Consider the following 11,597-nt stretch of genomic DNA (forward strand, 5'->3'; position numbering starts at 1 on the left):
AAACCTTCAGAGCTTGGCAATGGCGAATGGATAACAGTAGGCAGACATCGTAGGAGATTTACGAGAAAAAAAACCTATGCGCCTTACTGCTATACGTGTTCGCACCATAAAAGCTCTACTACTTACCGTTATTAGAGTCCTGTGCACCCCAAATGACGTGGAACATATGCATTGACTAATCCTCTCCATCTTCTCTGAAATGATTACCACTAATAGTCCAACTGGCCCTTTTGCCCATAAAAGCTGATATTGATTTTGACACTTTACTGATTTTGATACTGCCATGGTGTTATCATACTGGGACTTTTCTGACCTTTTGACTGGCTCTAGAAGTGGTTGTACATGAAAAAGGCTTAAAATAGCTAATTTGGGAATTTCCTGGTCCTTAGTTCCCAGACTACCAGTACCCTTATTTTTGAAAGTCTCTCTGTCTTCTGAATAATAGAGCTTGATTTTAGCCCCATTATATATTCCTCGCAATGATAATCCAGATAAATATTTCAATCTTACTATGCCATTGGACAACACCCGATCAACTTTGTATGGACATGCCCAAGCTATCTTTAAGTTCAGTTTCTTAGGATTTGATTGATATAACAGAACCAAATTTCCTTTCTGAAACTCCCTGACTTTGATTTGTCTGTCATGTCAATGTTTCCTTCTTTGCTGAACAATTTCATGTTCCAGCATAGCCCTCTAACTTCACTCATCCAACTGTGTTAACTCCTCCAGTCCCTGTTTCAGATTATGATTAAAAATCTAGCCCATACTTGACTGCCATCCTGAGATTGGGTATGACAAATTCAATAGGCACAATAGCTTCGGTGCCATACACCATTCTAAATGGTGTCAATCTCGTGGTGACCTTATAAGCTGTACGATATTCCTAGATAGCTATTTGAAGTTTCAAATCCCATTAGTGTGGCTCTTTCTCCACAATCTTAGTGAGAATAGTCTTGACAGTCTTGTTACTGCTTTTGACTTGCCCATTGAATCTAGGATAATATGGTGTTGATTTACGATGCTTGACTGAAAGAATATCCATGAGAATATCCATAGTGTCATTGATAAAATGAGTATCCTTCTGTAACACAATCTCCACAGGACATCCGTATCGACAAACAATATTTCAAATAGAAACATAGCAGTGGATTTTTCTGTGTCGGGAAGAGCCTTAGCTTCTACTCATTTCATCACATAACAAGTGGCCATCAATATATACCTATTCTTCCTTGGAGTAATTTTCTTGAAGGGACCCATAAAATCTAGACCCCATTTCATAAAAAGACCCAGTGGGGCTGAACCGGTGTGAGAGGAGTCATATCTGTTGCAATGGGTCTACTCATTCTTTGGCATATATCACAAGTTTTACAAAAGCTGCTGACATCATATATTAAAGTCTACCACCACAAACTAGCCTGTAGAGTCTTTTTGGAAGTGATCTCAGTAGATAAATGTCCCCTAGAATCTCCATAATGTGACTCCAAAATAACTTGCATTCGTCCCTCCATAGGCACACATCTGCAAAGAACCCCATTGACTCCTAGTCCGTAAAGTGATCCTCCAATGATGGTGAACTTTATACTCTTAATAATCAGAGCCTTCTTCTGATTGTGAGTCGAGTTATCTGGGAAATTTGCTCCCTTAGAAAGAATCTGATATACCTCATACAATTCTAGATCAATTGATTCTGCCGCTGTTACCTAAAATAATTTTGCATCCACTGGCTCGTCTCTTAAAGACACCTCAGAGTAGCCATCCATACTCTTCGACAGGAAATCAGCACCACAATGGTTTTTATCGGGCTTATAGAAGATACAAAAATCAAATTCCATCAGGAACATCATCCAGCATATCAGCCTGCCTTGAATAATGACTTTATTGATAAAAATTAATAAGGCCTGCTGATCCACATAAAAATGAAATAGCTTGCCCAACAAATAATGTATGAATTTGATAGCACTGAAAACCATCCCTAAGGCTTCTCTTTTAGTAGTTGTATACCCTTGTTCAAACTGACTGAACCTGTGATTGGCAAACTATATTGGATAATCAGTTCTTCCTTTTGGCTGATCCAGTATTTCTCCTATCGCCAGTCCTGAAGCATCAACATGTACTTGAAAAATGACATCCCAATTTGGTTGTCAAAGAACTGGCTTACTGATAATAGCATTCTTTAAATTCTGAAAACTTCTTTAAATTATGAAAACTCTCCTCACATTCATCAATCCAACTGAACTTGCTGGTCTTCTTTGTAAGTTCATACAAAGGTAATGCCCGGGAAGCAAACTTGTGCACAAATTGTTGATAAAAATTGATATATCCCAAGAAAGAGCTTAACTCAGACACATTCCGAGGCACCTTGGCCTGTTGGACACACTGGATTTGGTCATTGGCCATTTCTATACCATTCCTGGACACTACTTGTCCTAGTAGATGTCCTTTCCAGACTAAGAAAACAGATTTGAATGGATTCAAATAGATCTGTTTTTCCTCACAACACTAAAAAACCATTTCAAGAAAAAGTAAATGCTTCTACTCCGTTGAATATATATTAAAATCATCCATAAAAATGGCAAGGAATTGGTGAAGGAATTCACTGAATATTTCCATCATACATCGTTGGAAAGTGGCTGATGTGTTGCAAAGACCAAATGGCATTACCAAATACATGGATACTCCCCACCTAGTAATAAAAGTGGTTTTACTCCGGTCTTTAGGAGCAATTTGTAACTGATTATAGCCACTTTAACCATCCATAAATCTATACATCTCATATCTTGCGATTTCAACAAGCAACATATTCGTGGAGGGTAATGGAAATGGATCCTTAATAGTTTGAGCGTTCAGCTTTCTGTAATCCACACACACTCTAAGCTTTCCATTTTTCTTGGGTACCACCACAATAGGGAATAACCAATCACTACTAGCTACTTCAATTATGAACCCAATCTTTAGAAGGTTATCAATCTCTTTCTTGAACTCCTTAGCATAATTTGGATTCATTTGGTATCGCTGCAGCTGTAATAGTCTAGCATCTGGTTTCAATGGCATTTGATGTTGATATACTCTTGGATCTACTCCTTTAAGACCAGTATGTTCCCATGCGAACACATCCTTGTACTACTGGAACATATGTTGGGCCTTCTCTTTCATCTTAGGATTCAGATGTTTGTTGACTTTGATCAATCTAGGATTTTCCTCAGAACCTAAATTCCATTCCTCTATTTCTTGATCATTTGGAAGTAGCTAGTTAGGCCCTCCGCCTTTTCTCTTGGTTGACTCCTCAGTGTAATCCCAGGATGGTCCCCTGAGCTCTGAACCGCTATTCTGGATTTTGGTAACTTCTTCCAAATGTATTTGTTCAAAATCCACTGGTATATTGGAATTAATTGATTCTTCTAGCCTTCTAGTTAGCTGAACTGGCCGTTCTCCAAAGTCTCCTCAGTCAACTGGTCCGAAAATTGCTTCTTTTTCTTTTCATCCTGATCTTTGTCTAGTAACACTACGTTGAGATCCATCTCGGTTAATGAAAAAATATTCATTGTTGCTAGCATTCTCTCAATTTTCTTCACCTTATACTTCTGGCAAAGCTCTTCAGGTTTCAGCTCCTTTTTCCAGCTCCTAGTGTCGTTCGTCTGAATCTGAATTCTGTTATTGACACCTTGTATTGTCAGAGTCTAATTAGCATATTCATGAACAACCTGTGAAGTTTGCAACCATGGGCGCCCCAATAGCATCCCATACGCGCCTTGCACGTCTAATACTAGGAAGCTAGTTTTGAACTTTTCCTTGCCCATTGTTATCTGCATACCTTCTATTATACCAGTTGCCTGCACTACTCGATGGTCCACAATTTGAACTTTGAAAGGTGCAAGTTTCAGATTTATAACTCCCATCCTTTGCTGAAGATGTGCCCCCAAGATGTTTACCCCTGCTCCTCCATCCAGTATGACACTAGATAGTGGCTCCCACTGTTTCCTAACTTTATAATCTACCTGGATCACTGGCACTTCATCATATCTGAAAACAGCCAAGTCAACCGCTCTAGTCTCCGCCTCGGCTTTCCTTCACTGTTTGATGAAATTCGTTGCTTCAGGAAAAGTTTTTCTAATATCCTCTAACTCCATCGTGAGTTTTTGAATTTTGTCACAAATTTTGACATTTCCTCCTTCTCATGATCGGAGTTGCTATCACAACTTGAAGGATTGGTAGTGATGTCTGGAAATGACATGCCATATGGGGTGGCCTCTACACCACACATAGCCTGAACATCCTCAAGCATCATCTCGAGGTAGGAGTGATCCTATGGGTAGGAAGGGGCACCACCTAGCATAAATGCGGCTAGGACGCATACATACATGGACTAGGGTAGCAAACGTGAAATTCCCTCTAGGTAATCAACATGAAATGGTGGTGTAGTAGACGTTCACATTTAGAAAAGATGCCTAATCACTGATCATTAGCGTGTGCAACAAGAGAGGTACATGAAGAGCTCAAAACAAGGCACACTGATTGGTGGGAGAAATTGCACATGATGGAGCACGAGTAGGGTGATATACAAGAAGCAAAACATCCCGTAATCCTAGGAAATCAAAATCGATAATGGACCCCAAAGATCAAGACAACATTACACCCGTTATTGGCAATGAAGATACTTACAAATGATGGTCTTGACGACTACAAAACCTGGCTCTTAGCATTAGGGGTGTACCTGAACACTTGTGCCATATGGTGCATGGCGAGGCTTGGAGTTAGCGGGGTGGGTTAGTTGAATGGGAATAGCAAACGATGCAACCACCGAGGACGTCAATCACCAACATTGGGAGTGATGCCTTCAATCCAAGCGTGCTCATGTTGCTTGAGAGTAGCGACTACTTCATGTGCATAGAGTGGTCGTGATTAGTGACTCAACGTGGTGTAATGAATCATGGGGAGATGGTGATGTTGCCCATGCTAAAATGCCCAAATATTGCAACCAAACATGATGCCATTAGCTCTAAATCATGGGTGCACTACGTGCTTAGTGGTGCTTACAATGTAGAGTGCATGGAGCTAGTATGCTCCTCCTACACTTGTGTGTGTCTCTCTTGGGTGTCTCCTCCCCCTTGTGTAATTTTCTCTCTTGTGTCTCCTCCCCCTTGTGTATTGTTCTCTCTTATGTCTCCTTTTGTGCTAAGCGGAGGCCTCTAATTTATATAGGCTTGAGAGGTATCCATTGGTCATTGCAAGTATCCTTTGGTTGCTGTAGAAGGCCTAAATGCCTCTCTAGTGAGAGAGAGAGTAGGTAGGGATAGAGAGAGGAATGGTGGGATGGGGAGATTTTTTACAATCCACTAGCCATGGCTAGGTTTTAGGGAAGAGTGGGGTTTTAGGGTATTTACAAGGGTTTTGTCGATGGTTCGGGTGGTCGGTGTGAGGTTTTAGTGTTGCCAGAGTCTGTTTTTGTTGTGAGAAGTCGAGATGTTTTGAATTACCTCCTTTCCGTGCTGGCTGGGGCGTGCCTTTGGTGCCATTTCTTGTTTTGGTGTTGGCGACGCGCGAGTTGGCCTCCTTCTTCCTTGACGTCGATGTTGATTGTTTTCTTTTTCTTGTTTTTGTTGTGAGTGCGTATATGCGTGTGTGCATGTATGGGTGTATGTATGGTGTACGTGTATGTATATGTATAGTTTTTGTGTGTGTGTATGCGGATAAATATATGTGTGATTGCGGGTGAATATGTGTGTGATGAGAGAGCTTGTATGAGTGTGTGGGAACGGGAGTAGGAGGTGGGTTTTTAGTAAGTGAATAATATATATATATATATATATATATATATATATACGGTTTTACTGCGGAGGGAGATGGGGATGACGAGCGGCGGCAGCACTGAAGGGGGGGGGTGTGAGTGTGAGTGTGTGTGTGTGTGTGTGTGTGTGTGTGAGCTCCCTTATGGCTGCGCCTGCGGGATTGTCTGCACCGACACCGAGAGCGAGAGAGAGAGTGTGAGAGAGTGAGCGATGTCAGGCTTGAGAAGGTGAGGGAGAGGGTGAGGGGGTTGAGGGAGAGGGTCATCCCGTACGGCCTATGGCCTGGTCCGAGAGGACGCGCAAAGGGGTGAGATGGTGAGGGGGGGTAGGCTAGCCTTTCGGCCGTTTGAGCGAGGAAGGGGGGGGGGGGGGGGGGGGGGGGGGGTTCTTAATGCAGTCAAGGTGGAATATATATAAAGAAAAAAAGATGTATTATTAGGCTCCCCTTAGGGTGGTTCACACACCATAAGAGACAACGAGGGAGAGGAAGGAAAGAGAGAAAGAAAGGGGGGGGAAATGGGGGTAGTGAGAGAGGGGGAAAGATGGGGGGGGGGGGGGGGGGTGTCAGGCTCGGCCCGCTGGTGGAAAGAAAGTAAGGGGGGGAAGGAGAGAGAGAGGGGTGTGTGTGGCAAAGGAAGGGGAGGGGAAAATAATAGAGGGAGTGCGGATTATGATTAAAGAGAGGGAGTTTTTGAAGAAAAAAAAATGTTGTCCGCCATTCGTTCCCTAGAATTCATCTCTCCAGCAGGGCTAGAGTGCGGTACGAACAACCCGACATCAGTAGTATCTACACAATACCATGCCTTTGTTCTAGTGCTTTCAGCTCCCTTATCAGTCCCTAATTCTTCCATCAATCATTGAATTGTAGCCAACATGGTTTCATGTGTTCTAGACCTTGAATGATCTGGTTGTGCTTTCTCAGAAGACTTTGCTGGTATCTTTTGAGTGACCTAAGCATCAGAATTCTCTAGCTTCTCTGGAAACTTCTTGGCTAAATCCTCTGTGATTTTTTTTGCCAAATCTCTCTGCTCCTACCATTCATCAACCACCTTTTCTTTACCCTTGGCTTTCCACATCTCTCTCTACTGAGCCCATTTTCTACTTTTAGAATTGAGGGGTTTCGCTGTGTTATCTGGGATTTCCTCAATCACTAACCCTTTGCTGCACGTAACCACTCATAAAGGAATTGGTTCTAGGGCTTTTGCCTCAGTAGCCGAAGTAACAGGTGTTTCTGGACATTGAGCCACAAAATGCCCATACTTACCACAAGTATAGAAATTCAGACTTCGATTCTGAAAATTACCACGACCCTGGCCTCGGATATTACCCCCTTGGTATCGGCCACACCCCATACAAGCACCACTGATACCTAATTTCTCTTCTTGGGGTACACTAGTAGTGTCCACTTTTATTGGTTTAGCATTTGTAAATGCAACCACAGACAGATCTTTCCCTTTCTTAAACTGATGAATGTGAATGCCTTAGTTGTTCCATTGATGGCCGTAAGATTTGCAGTAAGTACACTGTGGACATTCATTGGAAACGTGATCTTTGGATTTACACTTTGAACACCAGGTTTCCACTCTTCTTATTGGTTGTCTGGTCTGATTGATTTCAGCAATCTGTCGGGCCATCTCATCAATCTTTCTAGACCAAGACCCCTTCTTAGCCTTGTATTTGCTCTTCTCATCCGAGCTCCTTTCAGAACTACCGGAGGACTTACTAGAATCAGAGCTCTCAGTAGAAGTACTGCTACCACTGGACCTCCTCTTCTTATGACTTATTTCCTTCTTAGCCTACTGTTCCAGCTTCAGGGCTCATTGCACCAGATCATTAAATTTCTTTGTTGGTGTAGGAACCTCCTATTCCCTAAGCTTCTTACTATGAAAACCATTTAAAAACCATGCCCGCAACCGTTTTCCTGATGGTGGTTCCTGTAGGCTGCCTAGTTAGTTCCTTGATTGCTCAACATAACTTTTGAGTGATAATTTCCTTTGCTTTATCTTATCAAGTTTGTAGAGGATATCCTCATCTCCTCTGTTATCTGAATATTCCAGTCGAAAAGCTTTGAGTAGTTTGTTACATGATCTAAGTTGGAAAGCTGGGTAATGGTAGTACCATTTCCTTGCTGTCTCCTTTAATGTTTGAGGAAAGTATTCCCCCCAGTCACCTTCATCGATGTTTTTCAACTCAACATACTATTCAAAGGCTTGGATATGAACATCCGTGTCATCTTTCTTCCCACCCTTAAACACGCGAAAAGAAATTTTCAATGAAGAGGTGTAATCATGTCTAGCAGCATCGTTGCAGCCTCTTCTCATCTTAGGAAACTAACTCCTTTTTGAAGTTTTTTTGTAATGGTCCGTATCTGCATCTCAGTCGATTTCTTCTGCAATCTTATTTTTTGTCTCCTCCCTTGCTTTTTTGCTGGAACTGTGGCGACTACCTTGGTCCTTCATCCCCATGTGTGGTTCAATAACTCCTGGCCTTGCGTTCTTCCCTCTCATCCCTTATTTCATCTGGACTGACTGGAGTGTTGAGAGCTCTTAGCCTCATCAACTTGACTGTGCTCCTCTAGAGCCTCACTTTCAGTCCCCGGTTTAGTCTTTTGATCAGAATGTCTTTTTGACTCCTCAGGGATAGGGTCAACGTGGTAGGATGGTTTACGACCACGGCTGGTTTTGGGTGCCATATCTTCAGTTGAAAATTCAAACAAGGAGAATCCTTCTGGTCAATGAGCAAACAGCTCTAGCCACCGTGATCACCAAAATGGAATTGGAGATGATCTCTTTAGATAGCTGATTCCCGTGTTAGAATTTATAGCTACTGGAAGTCATCAGTTCAGCCAGTGAAATTGGAATGGAATATAGAAACTGAGCTGGAATAGTTAACTGAATTGAAATAGTTAACTAAATGACTGGAAAAATAACTGAATTGAAATAGTTAACTAAATGACTGGAAAAATGTTTCTGATTCAGATTCAGAGTTTATGAAGAACGAAAACAAGATATCACAGACTAAAGCCCAATTGACCATTGTAGTAATGATTACAAAGTAGAATTACAAGTGAATAGATTGTAACTCAAGACAGCTTTGAAGACTAGAACCAAGAGACTAGAAGTAAGAAGTCAAAGAGTACAAGCAGCCCAACGTACAATCATCCCGATTACAATGTTATGGGTCCTATTTATAGCCTCTTGAGGTTACTATGGTAACCACCATGGTAATTACTAGTTGGTCCACTGTTCGGCTTCCAGGAGACAGTTTCTGCCTATTGAGACTATCTCCACCGTCTACACTACTGCATCTCTACAGAAAAGACTGTTGGTAGGTGGGAGAATCGGAATAGTTGAGGCGGTGACCAAACTAGGGCTGAGTCCACACTGCTTTTTGAGAAGATTAGCAAGTTCAACACCATCAAATGAGAACTTAGAAAAGTCCTCTTTATGTACTTTAGAGATAGTTGGGAGATTTGCAATAATTTTGGAAACATCCGAAACACCATCCTTACTGTTTTTTACTAACACTGCCAATGTTTTGACCCGTTTTTCAGATGAGACTGTGTGAATAAAGGAGGTAGTAGGACTACTAGATGAGGCCACAATGAGAGCAGATGCTTTCGCATCTTGAACACATCTTAGAACCGACAGTGAAGCTCTCAAAGAGTGGCTCCATTGGCAATTCCAACCCTGATACAAGGAAATAGCCTGAAGGAGGCGTAGTTAGAAAAAATTCGAAAGGAAATAATATAAAAGGAGAATCTTAGAATAAGCCCTAATGCTAATGGTTTAATATAGTAATCTGATAACCACTTCAACCTTCAACCAATAAAAAATAATTCATAATCACTATGTGAGTCTAACCCCTCTAGAGCAGATTGAATGCACAATCTGATCAATTTGTCCTAGCAAAATTCTAGGAGCTTGGTCCTGACCCAGTGGTAAAACTAGATCTAAGTGCCAATTGTGTGTGTTTTAGTTATCTACATATATTATCCACAGACAAACATACATATGTTCAAAGACCAGGTACCCAGATAAATACAAGGTTTTTATACAAAACAAACTTTAGACACCAACATGATTTTGTATAAATAAATCTCATCAGTTTGGTATAAGTCACCATACAAATGTAGAAATTCTTTTACAAACTGCAAACCAGCAGCCATTACTCCAAACCATAAAGCAACCAAAAAGTTGAATCAAAGAGAGTAGCCCTCACCTGCACTCATAGAACAACATAACATTCTATTAGCATTGGCTCTGTATGAAGGTGATGTATGGGTATCCTAGTTGTTATCCATGTCACAAAGTTTGAACTTTTCTTTGCAAATAAACTTTCTTATTAAAAAATGAACTTTAACAAGACTTTGGTAGTCAGTTACAACTTCATACCGAACTTCATCAATTTACAAACTACCAATGATTTTCTTTTAAGTATCTTTATAATTTATCTCCTTATTCTTGCAGGTTCGATTAAGGTATGCTCTCTTACTCAACCATGCCCTATTCAAAAAATCAACAAGTAGAAGGTCAGATTTTATAGTAAGTCAAAGAAAACAGTAAAGTATCCAAACTAGAGTATATTTTATGGTAGCATCTTCACTTGATGTAGTGGAATAAGTATGTACAAAACCAGATCTAGTTAAGATATCCAAGCAACAGGTGAAGGTTAGATGTTTTGTAATCATCATTACTCCAGATACCATAAAGGATTCCCTTTTAGAGATGTAACAGCCAGGGTCAGATAAGTATTTAGTGAGAGCTAGAGCCAGAGCCAGAGCTAGAGTTAAAGCTAGCCATAAAGCAGGCTACTTCAAGCTATTACTACATACAACCAATGTATGTGTATGAGTATGTTTATCAAAAATATATCAAATTAAAACATACAAGCAGCAAGGTCAGATTCTCTGTAAGTTAAAAACAACCACCCTATACCATAATATCATACCACATTTAGTTAGTAAAAGTATCTAAAAACCATCAGCTTCGAGAAGTATCTGCCCAAGCCAGAGAAGTATCAGCCAGAGCCAGAGTAACACTATACCCATCTCGGTCAGAATCTTAGTTTATGCAAAATCTGAAGTAGTAAAGCATAAAGAACCCTAATATGTATGTACATAAAAGGTTTTTATGGTAGTACAGGCCAGATCTAAGCCAAGCATCCAAGCAACAAGTAGAAAACCAAATCCATGTCTGTGAGAATTTCCATGTTAAGAACAACCACCCTATACCATAATTAGCTCCAAGAAGTATCAGCCCAAGCCAGAGAAGTATCAGCCAAAGCCAGAGTAACAATATACCCATCTCCGTTAGAATCTTAGTTTATGCCAAATCTCAAGTAGTAAAGCATAAAGAACCAGAATATGTATATACATAACAAGTTTTTATGGCAGTCCAGGCGAGATCTAAGCTAGGCATCCAAGCAACAAGTAGAAAACCAGATCCATGTCAATCAGAATTTTTCCCTTGGAATCAAAGGAGCAGCTAAACTATCAGCCCCGAACATCCCTAGTCAGAATACTATTCACTCCTTACCCTACTGATTAGCAACCCCACAACCATCAGGTGATTTGGCACTCAGCCATGTTTATACGACCAGTATTTTGCCAATTTTGAAAAGGTTAAACCTATAAAGAATCAAAGGAATATGCCATGGAAACCTTATGAGATTCATCACATTATCCTCAAAGTTATTTTAGAAGCATTATCAGATATTAGATCCATTTTTATTAGCCAATTATTAAAAAATGGTACACCTCTCAGACAAAGGTAGGGAGCATGATTCCTTCTCAAAACATTACACCCC

Source organism: Adiantum capillus-veneris, chromosome 7 (assembly GCF_014529385.1).
Source record: "Adiantum capillus-veneris isolate H3 chromosome 7, ASM1452938v2, whole genome shotgun sequence".
NCBI lineage: Eukaryota > Viridiplantae > Streptophyta > Polypodiopsida > Polypodiales > Pteridaceae > Adiantum > Adiantum capillus-veneris.